Source organism: Chiloscyllium plagiosum, chromosome 15 (genome assembly GCF_004010195.1).
Source record: "Chiloscyllium plagiosum isolate BGI_BamShark_2017 chromosome 15, ASM401019v2, whole genome shotgun sequence".
NCBI classification, from domain to species: domain Eukaryota; kingdom Metazoa; phylum Chordata; class Chondrichthyes; order Orectolobiformes; family Hemiscylliidae; genus Chiloscyllium; species Chiloscyllium plagiosum.
Window position 1 is genome coordinate 65,609,662 of NC_057724.1, and position 11,661 is coordinate 65,621,322.

Sequence of the window (11,661 nt, forward strand, 5' to 3'; positions counted from 1 at the left end):
CAATGTCGTTGGTTCCAATGTGGACAATGACCTCCTGCTGGTCCCTCTCCCCCGTGAAAACATTCTGCACCCTCTCTGAGACATCCTTGATCTTGGCACCTGGGAAACAACACACCATTCTGCTTTTTCTCTGCTGGCCACAGAAACATCTGTCTGTACCTCTGACTACAGAATCCCCTAACACAATTGATCTCTTGGAAGCCAACGTACCTCATTGCATTAGAGCCAGTCTCAATACCAGAAACTTGGCTGTTTGTGCTCCGTTCCCCTGAGAATCCATCACCCCCTACATTTTCCAAAACAGCATACCTGTTTGAAATGGGTATATCCACAAAAGACTCCTGCCCTAAGTGCTGACCTCCCTTACCCTTCCTCGAGTTAACCCATCTATGCGACTGTATCTGAGACATCCCCCCCTTCCTATAACTGCCATCCATCACATACTGTTGCTGTTGCAAATTCCTCATCGCTTCTATCTGTCTCTCCAACTGATCCACTCGATCTGATAAGATTCGCATCCAACAGCATTTATGGCAGATATAATCCACAGGAACCCTTAAACTCTCTTTAAACTCCCACATCTGACAGAGCAAAGCATTTAGAATTGCTACTTCCTAATTAACATGTGTACAGCTGCTGGAATTTCCTGTCTGATTTACTCTTTAATAATGGTGTACACTATTAGCAACATTTATTCAGCCTACTTTTCTTTTTCTGTTATTCATATTGCAGTGCCAGAACCTCACCTTCCTAATAAGCAGTCTGGTCAGGTAAATTTAGGTACTTATCATCTATGTGTTCCACAGTGACATAATCAGCTCCCAAACTTACTGCTGTCGTCCACCTTCATCTCTGACGCAGCTGCTGCATCTTCTGTTGCTTTGAGGTGAAGGTGTGAATATTTTCATTAGGTCAACACTGAACACAATCAAACCAATCTTACATCTCTGGGGGCATCCATGTTACTTTGTAGGTTACTTGCATCCACCTTCCATACTAGGTTCTCTTGTTCACTAGTGGTGCATATATTTGAAATCATGCTTTGTCTACTTGAACCTTTCATCCCACATCCCTATCATTAAATCCACTGTCTTCCAACTCTTGAACACTGCCTGCCTGCCAAATTTCCTACCACTCTCCACTGCTGATTTAACTCTTTTTTTCAATCTTTCATAGAATATGGGCTTGCTGAGTAGGTCAGGATTTATTCCCTCTCCCTACTTGCCCTTGAGAGGTATACTAAACTCACTTCTTTAACAGCTGCAGTCCAGATGATGTCGGCACACTCACATGCTGTTAAGGATAAAATTCCAGGTTTTGACCCACAACAGGAAACAAATAGTTTCCAGACAAGATAGTGTGCAGCATGGAAGGGATCTTGTTGTTCACAATGTTCCCACGGGCCTGCTGCTACAATCCTTCTGGGTAGTACAGGTTGTGGGTTTAGATGGTGCTGCTAAAGAATGTTTCATGAATTGTCATATTGCATCTTGTAGATGATACACACTACTGCCACTATGTGCCAGTTACAGACAGAATTAGCAATATAAAATGGTAGGTAGGATGCAATCAAGCAAGCTGCTTCATCCAGGATGGTGTCAAGCTTGATGAATTTTGGTCAAGCCACACTAATTCAGACAAATGAAAAGTATTCCATCACACTCTTTGCTTATGCTTTGAAACAGGTGGCTAGGTTTTAGGGAGTTAAGGGAGGAGTTATTCACGACAGATTTGCTAGACTCTGTCCTACTCCAACAGGCACAGTACTTACATGACTGGTCTAGTTCAGTTTCTAGTGAATGGCAATTTCAAGATGTTGATGGTGGAAAATTCAGCAACGTTAATGCCATTTAAAATTTTGGGGAGATTGCTAGCTTCTCTCTTGTTGAACACAGTCATTCCCTGGCATTTGTGTGATGTGAATGTTATTTGCCATTATTCATCTTAAATCTGAATGTTGTCCAAGTCTTACTACATAAGAGGATAATATTTTCCAACATTGTCCTCATATGCCTTCTTCCAATACTGCAGCAAAACTAAAACATAATTTTCATATTCTCTTCAGCATAAGATCTAGAACCTTCCCTTCTCCACATCCAATTATCAATCCCTTAATAATAATACCTACTAGTTCCCTATGCCACAGGGAATCTGCTTTAAGATCACTGCATCTTTTTTAAAATTCTTCAAAACATTGCTCCATCTGAATTACCATCTGTATTTCCTTGTTCACCCTTTTCATTTGTTCTCTACCCCTAAAATCTGTGATTAGATGTTAATTATTCAATCACTTATCCTTTTTGGAACATTTCCCTAAATCACTTTGCCCTGTTAATTTGCTTCTTGCTGCGAAAAGCCCCCAAAAAAACTTACCTCCTTAATTCTGCCATGTCTTTGATCTCCTCATCCACCCCAATGTTATAAATTTCGTACTTTTCCTTCTTGCTGTGTACCTCACTTCTCCTCCATGTTAAGTGCTCCAAATCTTTACTGGCATGTGTGGAGCTCATTACTAATGAATGCTGCTGTATTCCAAATTGGTGCTGGCATAAACAGAATTCATTGCAGGGTTTGGCTTCCCACCAGCACAAATTTGGACACATACCACTATAATCCTGCAGACTTGAAGCTGAATCACCTCGAATCTGGACTCTCACTATTGGCCCATGCCCTCTCAGTGATCTGACGATCAGCCTTTGTTCTTGCTTCAATTAATCTTTCTTTTACATTTGCAAACTAACACCTACTGTTGGTATCCTATTGAGAATGTAGTATCATCATTGCATCTCCATAGAGATTCAATACGATTTTCAAGTCTGTCTTTCAAATTCAACATTAAACATGGATTCAATCAGCGTGGAAGTACAAGTCAAAAGTGATCTCAGTGTTTTTGGTTCACCCCAAAAAAAAGACTCTGTTGCTATCTAACTTTCACTCAGTTCAGTACACAAGGTCCAGTAATCACCCATACAAACATTTAATGGAACTGCGCTGTTGTGTTAGCAGAGACAAAGTAGTACATTAGCCACGCATATTACAAAAATAATTAATTGAAAAAATTAATTGACACAGACTGTCTTTTTTTAAACCTGAAATAAACAAGTGTTGGTGTGAATGGAGACAAAGCAATTGATCTGGAGGCATACATTGATTTGGATCACCACACTGTAGCCAATTTACATGTCAGTTTGCTCCAGTTGAACCAACATGGGCTTTCTTTGAGAAAGATTTGAAGTCCAACACCATTTTCTGGTCAGGCTTCAATGTAGATTTACTACTCAGTGTAAAAATGGTTGATTTGAGTTAAAAATAAACAATAACAGATCTATGTTTACTAGCCCATCCTCACAGGTGTTAACATGTCAGAGTAATACAGTCACATGCAAGTATCAATTCTCATCAGCTGCTTCTAACAGTAAACAATATGTGATAGCCGTCGTGTTTAAACACAACTGCAGCTCAAACCTGCTTAAAAATGTACTATTACTAATTAAATGAAAGGATGAATTTCAAGATTTGGTGTGATGTGTCACTGCAAGACTACCAAACAAAATATTTAAAAGGGATTCATAAAACTCTGAGAAATATTGAAAGTTCAAAGGCTGTGGTCCTACTTTAGTGCCTCCTGTATATTACTGGGCAAGGATTGTACAACAAAATTCAGAAGATAAGCATTTGATGACATTCCAGTGGTTTTTAAAAAATTCTTTCATGAGATTAAAGACGGTCAGCATGGTTTTGTGAGGGGCAGGCCATGCCTCACTAATCTTATTGAGTTCTTTGAGGAGGTGACAAGACAGTTTAATAAAGGTTGAGCAGTGGATGTGGTGTATATGGGCTTCAGCAAGGCATTTGATAAGGTTCCCCATGGTAGGCTCATTCATAAAGTCAGGAGGTATGGGATACAGGGAGATTTGGCTATCTGGATTCAGAATTGGTTGGCTGACAGAAGGCAGAGAGTGATTGTGGATGGAAAGTATTCTCCCTGGAGGTCAGTGTTGAGCGGGGTCCCGCAGGGCTCTGATCTTGGGCCTCTGCTCTTTGCAGTTTTTATAAATGACTTGGATGAGGAGGTTGAGGGGCGAGTTAGTAAATTTGCAGATGACACAAAGGTTGGAAGTGCCGTCGATAGTATCGAGGGCTATTGCAGGCTGCAATGCGATATAGACAGGTTGCAGAGCTAGGCTGAGAAATGGCAGATGGAGTTCAATCTGGATAAATGCGAAGTGATGCATTTGGAAGGTCAAACTCGAATGCTGAATATAGGATTAAAGACAGGATTCTTGGAAGTGTGGAGGAACAGAGGGATCTTAGTGTTCAAATACATAGACCCCTCAAAGTTGCCACCCAAGTGGATAGAATTGTTAAGAAAGCATATGGTATTATGGCTTTCATTAACAGGGGGATCGGGTTTAACAGCCGTGAGGTTTTGCAACAGCTCTACAAGTCCCTGGTGAGACAACACTTGGAATATTGTGTCCAGGTCTAGTCGCCCTACTATAGGAAAGATACAGAGGCTTTGGAGAGGGTGCAAAGGTTTACCAAGATGCTGCCTGGACTGGAGGCCTTGCCTTATGAAGAGAGGTTGACTAATCTCGGACTTTTCTCTCTTGAGAGGAGGAAGGGAGGTGACCTGATCGAGGTATACAAGGTAATGAGAGGAATGGATAGAGTCAATAGCCAGAGACTTTTCCCCAGGGCAAGACTGACTGGCACAAGGGGTCATAGTTTTAAGATATTAGGAGAAAGGTATAGAGGGGACGTCTATTCTTTATGCAGAGAGTTGTGAATGTATGGAATGCGTTGCCAGTGGTGATGGGTGGAAGCAAAGTCATTAGGGGCATTTAAGCAACTGCTAAACATGCACATGGACAACAGTGAACTGAGGGGTGCGTAGGTTAGGTTATTTTATTTTATATTAGGATTAATCCTTGACACAACAGCGTGGGCCAAAGGGCCTGTTCTGTGCTGTACTTTTCTATGTTCTATGTGGGTGTTGCTGATGGGGTGAGCATTTATTGCCCATCTCTAATTGCCCTGGTGAAAGTGGTGGTGAACTGCTTTCTTGAATTGCTAAACTCTTTGGGGTGTAGAAATACCCACAGTGCTATTTGGAAGGGAGTGTCAAGATTTTGATTCATAACAGTGAAGAAATTGTGATACAGTTTCAAGTTCAAACTGCATTGGGACATGGATTGCTTCAGTATGTGACTCAGTCAAAATGACAATCATCAGTGAAAATACCCACTTTTGACCTGAAGGAGCAAAGATCATTGACAATGCAGCTGAAGATGCATTAAGGCACTACTCTGAGTGACCCCTTGAGACTGAGATGATTGATCTCCAACAACTACAACCATCTTTCTTTGTGTTAATATGACTTCAAACAACAGGTTTTTTTTCTTGATTTCCACTGATGCCAATTTTGCTAAGGCTGGTTGGTGCCATACTCAGTCAACTGCTGAATCAAGTTGAGGTCAAGGACAGTCACCTTTACTTAAAGTTTTGTCCATACTTGGACAAAAGTTGTAACAAGGTCAAGAGATGAGTAGGTCTCACATAACCCAAACTGAGCATTGGTCATGAGATTATTATTGACTAAATGTCACTGGATAGATTGTCAATTAAAGTTTCCATTGCTTTGCTATGATCAAGATAGATGAAGGGGGTGGTATTTGCCAAATCAGATTTGTCCTGCTTTTTGTGGACAGAACATACTTGGTCATTTTTTTACATTGCTGGGTAGAGGACAGTGTTCAAACTGTACTGGAACAGCTTGGCTAGTGGTGCGACTGGTTCTGCCTAAAGTCTTCAGTACAGTTGTCAGAATATTGTCAGGGCCCATAGACTTTCCATATTCAGTGCTTTCAGACATTTCTTGATATCAAGTGTACTGAATCAAATTGACTCAAGACTGGCATCTATGATGGTGAGGACCTCAGGAGGCGACCAAGATTCAGCCTTTCTGACTGAAGCAGCATGTAAATGCTTCAGCCTTCTCATTTGCACTGATATCCTGGGCTTCCCCCATCATTTAGTATGAGGATGTCTGTGGAGCTTCCTCTTCCAGCGAGTTGTTTAATTGTTCAACATCACTCACAACCAGATGTGGTAGGACTATAGAACCTACATCTGATTCATTGATTGTGGGATCGCATGTTGCTTACATTGTTTGATTTACTTGGCTTAGAGATTTTAGAGTCTATTATTAAGGATGAGATTGCGGCATATAGGAAGTTTATGATAAAACAGGGTGTAGTCTGCACGGTTTCATCAAGGGCAGGTCATGTCTGACAAATCTGACTGAAATTTTCAATAAGGTAATGAATAAATTAGACAAAGGAGAGTTAGTGGACGCGACTTATTTGGATTTCTAGAAGGCCTTTGACGAAGTGTCGCATAGGGGGCTGCTAAATAACAGCCCATGATGTTAGAGGCAAGGTGCTGGTATGGACAGAGGAATGGCTGACTGGCAGAAGGCAGGGAGTGAGGATAAACAGTCTGTTTTTCAGGATAGCAGCCTGTGATTAGTGGAGTTCCACAGGGTCAGTTTGGGACCATAATTTCCATAATTCATGTTACACATTAACGATCTGGAGAAAAGAACTGAGGACATTGTTGCTAAGTTTGCAGATGACTCAAGGTAGGGAAGGGACAGGTGGTGTTGAGGATGTAGGGAGGTTGTAGAAGAACACAGGCAGGCTAGGAGAGTGGATAAAGAAGTGGTAGATGGAATACAGTGTGGTAATGTGTGACATCATGCACATTGTTAGGAAGAATAGCCTTCTGTGAAAAAATATTTTCTAAATGGGGAAAACTTCAGAAATCTAAAACATGAAGTGATTTAGGAGTCTTCACTCAGGATTCTCTGAAAATGAAGGTTCATTTGGCAGTTAGGAAGGCAAATACAATGTTAGCATTCATTTTGACAAGGCTAGAACATAAGATGTACTGCGGGAACTGTATGAGGCTCTGGTCAGATCGCTTTTGGAATATTGTGAGCAGCTGTGACCTCATATCTTAGGAAGGATGTGATGGCGTTGAAGGGGGTCCAGAGGAGGTTAACAAGAATGAATGAATGGCTTGTCATCCGGGGAGTGGTTGAGGACTCAATGGAATTTAAAAGGATGCAGGGTGATCACATTGAAACTTATAGAATACTGAAAGGCCTGGATGGAGTGTAAGTGGAGAAGATGTTTTCACTAGTAGGAGAGACTAGAGCCCTAGAGCACAGTCTCAGAGTGAAGAGATGTTCCTTTGGAATTGAGATGAGGAGGAATTTCTTCAGTCAGAGGCTGATGATTCTGTGGAACTCATTGCCACAAAAGGCTATGGAGGCCAGTCACTAAGCATATTTAAGACAGAGATAGATTCTTGACTAATAAGAGGTCAAAGGTTACAGGGAGAAAGCAGGAGACTGAGGTTGAGAAACATATCAGCCATGATCAAAAGGTGGAGTGGACTCATAGAACATAGAACATAGAAGAATACAGCGCAGTACAGGCCCTTGGGCCCTCGATGTTGCGCCGATCCAAGCCCACCTAAACTACACTAACCCACTATCCTCCATATACCTATCCAATGCCCTCTTAAATGCCCATAAAGAGGGAGAGTCCACCACTGTTGGACTCGATGGGCCAAATGGTCTAACTTTGGTCTTATATCCTTTGGCCTTATGAAACCAATTTATCAGCTGAGGGCAGATGTTGGGGTTGGTGATAATCAGCAAGCGTCCCTGTTTCATCTGACACCATGTCTGGAGTCACTGTTTAGTATTATGATGGCAACTCCCATGTGACTGTTTCCCACTGCTTCGTCACCTCTGTTGGATCTGTCCTGCTGGTGAAAGAGGACACACCTAGGAATGTTGACGTCTGGTGTATTATCTGTAATACGTGATCTCCTAATTTTGACACAAGCTCCTAAAAGTTTATAAGGAGGACTCTACAGGGTTAACTGGGCTGTGTGTTATTGTCATGTCTGATGTCTTGGTCAATACCAGGTGAAGGTGGTAATTGTTCCAATTTCAAAACTATTATCAAACTTTGTTGCAATTAGAAACAACTTAGTGGGTTGCTAGCCTATTTTACAGGACAGCTAATTATGGGCCTGAAGTCGCATATAGGCTAGGCCACATGAGAATGGCAGATTTTCCTTCCAAAAGGACATTAGTGAAGCTGGTGGTAGTCAATGGTTAATTGTTACCATTAGTTTTTAATTCAAGATTTTATTTAACTCAAATTTCACCACCATTCATATCCGAGTAGTCACAAAAGTTTTTTTTAGATTACTTACAGTGTGGAAACAGGCCCTTCGGCCCAACAAGTCCACACCGACCCTCCGAAGAGCAACCCACCCAGACACATTCCCCTACATTTACCCCTTCGCCTAACACTACGGACAATTTAGCATGGCCAATTCACCTAGCCTGCACATTTTTTTTTTGGGCTGTGGGAGGAAACCGGAGCTCTCGGAGGAAACCCAAGCAGACACGGGAAGAATGTGCAAACTCCACAAGACAGTTGCCTGAGGTGGGAATTGAACCCGGGTCTCTGGCGCTGTGAGGCAGCAGTCTAACCACTGTGCCGCCCCATAGTTCGACCACCATACAAAAGATAATGCTCCTCACTTCCCATTTCTGCACCCTCCTTCTCACCTTCCCTCTCTCCTCTCCTTATCACTGTGCATAAGTGACCAGGTTACTTAAGTACTATTCCTCTCAGAATGCTGTGTGGACTCAACACCCTGGAACTACAAAATCGAAGAGGTACACTGGCTCCTTTGCAGTTTGAACTGCTTGTCCATCCAGGGAAAATAAATGTGGCAAAGTGCTGATCAGTTATTCAGCTCTTCATAGTAAAGATAGCCAGGCCCATTCCAGGTCTCCCTTTCTTGCAACAATCCAGTAAGAGACCACTTGACATTTCTTACAGTCTCTTACTATAGTAGCATTAATGTTATCTTATTTAAATTAATAAACTTAAATCATTTACTACTGTCTCTGTCACTCAACTTGACCAAATGACCACGGATGTCTGAGGAAAGATAAAAACTACTTTTTCTCTCTCCAGCTCTCAATTTATTCCAACCTAAATTCCAATCTTAAGTGAAATTTGAGCTAACCCAGGTTTTACTGATACCCAAACCATTGGGAGGAACACAAACTAACAGGCTTGTGCCACAGAAATGGAAAATGGTCAAGGTCATGAAGAACTCCATGCCTTAAGATAGTTCACTTTCTGGGAAGAAGGTGTTTGGTTTGCTTTCTTTACTGGTCAAAGCATTGGGAAGTCATGTTGCAGCTGTACAGGACATTGGTTAGCCCACTTTTGGAAAATTGCATGCAATTCTGGTCTCCTTCGTATCAGAAGGATGCTGTGAAACTTGAAAGAGTTCAGAAAAGATTGACAAGGATGTTGCCAGGGTTGGAGGATTTAAGCTATAGGGAGAGGTTGAATAGGCTGGGCTGTTTTCCCTGGAATGTCGGAGGCTGAGGGGTGACCTTGTAGAGGTTTATAAAATCATGAGGAGCATGGATAGGATAAATAGATAAGGTCTTTTCCCTGGGGTGGGGGAAGTACAGAATTAGAGGGCATAGGTTTAGGGTGAGAGGGGAAAGGTTTAAAAGGGATCTAAGGAGCAACTTTTCCACACAGAGGGTGGTGCATGTATGGAATGAGTTGTCAAAGGAAGTGGTGGAGGCTGGTACAATTACAGCATTTAAAAGGCATCTGGATGGGTTTAAAGGGATATGAGCCAAGTGCTGGTAAATGGGACTAGATTAGGTTAGGATATCTGGTCGGCATGGACTAGTTGTTTCCATGCTGTACATCTATGACTCTATGGCTGTAAGATGTGAAAGATATATACAGAAAGAATGACATGAAAGGCATCCTCAAAGTTACAGCAATCAGCATATGTAAAACAATACTTTAGCAAAGTATAGATCAGAAACTGCAATTTTTGTGAATGCTTAAATTCAGATTACATTTTGTTCCACTGTAAAGGTTTTGACACTAATATAATTTTATGGTATGGCTTGGCAGCTATCTATTTGAAAATAAAATTTATACCAATTAAATAAACATGATAAAAATCAAGTAGGATTTTGTGTGTTTTTCAAAAATGACATTTTAGGACACTTTCCTCAAAAGTTTTGCAACAAAAAAGCAAAATGTACAAATCTAAACAGCGGACAATACACAGTTGGTATTCCGCAAGCACATCAAGGATACTTCTGGCACGCTTCAGGGGTCATGCATCTGAAGGTAACATTCATCCTGCTATAACTAAGGTTCCTTTTTTCCCTACACTAATCATGAAGGAACAGGGTAATGAAGAAAGAAAATCAAAACTGTGCAATAAACGAACCCTAAAACTGCATGCCTGCATTCAGACTAAGTATTTTAAACGCCCACAGGACAGTTGTGCCTTTCAGAGTAAAGGCCTAGAGAGGCCTGCATGGAAACATCCCACCAACATTTATCATCACAATGTAAACATATAAACAAAAAGAGGACTCTAGTGCTGTATTTTTTAAAAACTCTTGCCTTTTTTCTTACTTCTTGTGCTGTCTACCTACTGACTCACCAGTCATTTTCTTTAAAGGGGGAAACAACCATTCATCTGAAGATACAGCTCTCCAGCCAGGGAGGAAGGGAAAGGGAGGGAGATGGGGAATTACCCGGTCCACAAATACATCACCTCAGAAAACAAATATTTAGATGTGTTTATAAAATGCCAAGAAGCAAATAATGACAAGAGTGACAGGCTTTCCTCTTCCTGGTTCATTAAAGGTGGCGTCGTCGCGCCGATTTCCGACTCAAAGCCACTTTATTTTCCCTCCCCGCCTCAGGTCGAGTGTTGTAAAAACCCGTTTACAATCTCACAAAAGAAGGCAGGAAGTTCCTGGTAATTTAATTTATTTTTCTCTCTGACTGTACTCACGGTTCCTCCTGGGCCTTGACAAGCGAGCTGAAGAAAAGAAGAAAGAGCCCGTGCTGCCCGCAACGCCGCCCGGGGTCTGCAGAGGGCGCAGATGAGGCGGCTCTGGCATGCCCCTCCCCCGCAGGAACCCCACAGCATATACAGTACACACTGAGGGCAGATATACAGAGAGAGAGGGAGATATGCACAGAGAGGGAAAGAGAGACTTAGAGGTAGATACAGGCATAGTTAAAAATCACACAATACCAGGTTACAGTCCTACAGGTTTATTTGGGGGCACTAGCTTTCAAAAGCTACTGTTTCCAAATAAACCTGTTGGGTTATAGCCTGATGTTGTGTGGTTTTTAACTTTGTCCAGCCCAGTCCAACACCAGCTCCTCCACTGGTGAAGTCCACATTGATGCCCTGGGGTGGCATGGTGGCTCAGTGGTTAGCACTGCTGCCTCACAGCGCCAGGGTCCCAGGTTTGATTCCAGCCTCGGGTGACTGTCTGTGTGGAGTTTGCACGTTCTCCACGTGTCTGCGTGGATTTCCTCTGGGTGCTCCGGTTTCCTCCCACAGTCCAAAGATGTGCAGGTCAGGTAAATTGGCCGTGCTAAATTGCCCATAGTTGTTAGGAGCATTTGTCAGGGGGGGGTGGGTTACTCTTCGGAGGGTCAGTGTGGACGTGTTGGGCCGAAGGGCCTGATTCCACACTGTAGGGAATCTAATCTA

At 42.2% G+C, this 11,661-nt stretch overlaps 1 protein-coding gene across 3 annotated transcripts in view; it reads right to left on the reverse strand.

Moving 5' to 3' along the window:
- The window catches only part of zbtb33 (zinc finger and BTB domain containing 33), a 36,252-nt gene extending 25,191 nt beyond the window's left edge, over nt 1-11,061 (reverse strand). Inside the window, exon 1 of one of the 3 annotated variants that reach the window (XM_043705075.1) lies at nt 10,948-11,061. The gene's annotated coding sequence lies outside the window, so the exon portion shown is untranslated. Of the gene's footprint in view, nt 1-2,373; nt 2,596-10,590; nt 10,793-10,947 lie in introns of those variants that run through there. The other 2 variants (XM_043705077.1, XM_043705076.1) reach the window with 2 other exon arrangements.
- Nucleotides 11,062-11,661: the final 600 nt, after the last annotated feature.